Here is an 841-nt window from a genome sequence, read left to right as displayed (position 1 = left end):
TTCAGTCCATGATAAATTTCCAAACAGTACTGTAAAAACAATTTTAAAAAATCCTTCCCTGTTTTAGTTTTTCTGATTAGTTTGCTGACAATGCAATGGATCCTGGGATATCCTCGAGCACGTAGGATACTCCGTTGCGGCGTAGGTTTTGGAGGTTCTGTTGGCGCCCAAAACTGGGACAGCCCACAGTGCAGCGCAGTGACGTAAGCAGATGACAAATGTGCTGCAACCCCTGAAAAGAGACAGCGCCATTATCGTATTGCTGTATTTGTCCAATAACCTGTATAAGACAACATAACAGCTCCCAACTCTAATCTGGCTTTTGGTTTTGGTGCCAACCCAGAATTTTCACTGACCCCCATTAAAAAAAAATCTCTGGAGGCGCCACTGCTCGTAAAACAAAAAAGTCATCAAAACTTTTAATATTCCTGGAGAATCCTTCAACTTCTCACTTATTTGCTCGGATCAAACAGTCCCGAGATGCCAGAAATAAACCGCATCACCGAAGAGAACTAAGGGATCAATCTTGTGCCAGCAGGAACTGAATCTGAATGTTCATAATTTGAAACAGAATGCATTGGTTTGAAAATGAATTTTACTAAATTGAAACTGAATTTAAAGTTTTGTATCTGAATTAATTTACTTTGAAACTGTATTTTGGTTTATTAAAAATTCAGTTTGACTACTTTCACTTTCAGTTCCATAATTCAGATTTTTGTGTCACATCCTGGTCCTTGAGAAAGCCAGGCAGAGTAATCAAACACAGATCCATCTGATCAATATGTGATCCATGATGTCATCATGTAAATGTAACATTTTCTACATATAGGTCAAATTAATC

This window comes from Austrofundulus limnaeus, unplaced genomic scaffold (assembly GCF_001266775.1).
Source record: "Austrofundulus limnaeus strain Quisiro unplaced genomic scaffold, Austrofundulus_limnaeus-1.0 Scaffold651, whole genome shotgun sequence".
Classification (NCBI taxonomy): Eukaryota; Metazoa; Chordata; class Actinopteri; order Cyprinodontiformes; family Rivulidae; genus Austrofundulus; species Austrofundulus limnaeus.
Note: the sequence above shows the minus strand (reverse complement) of the source record.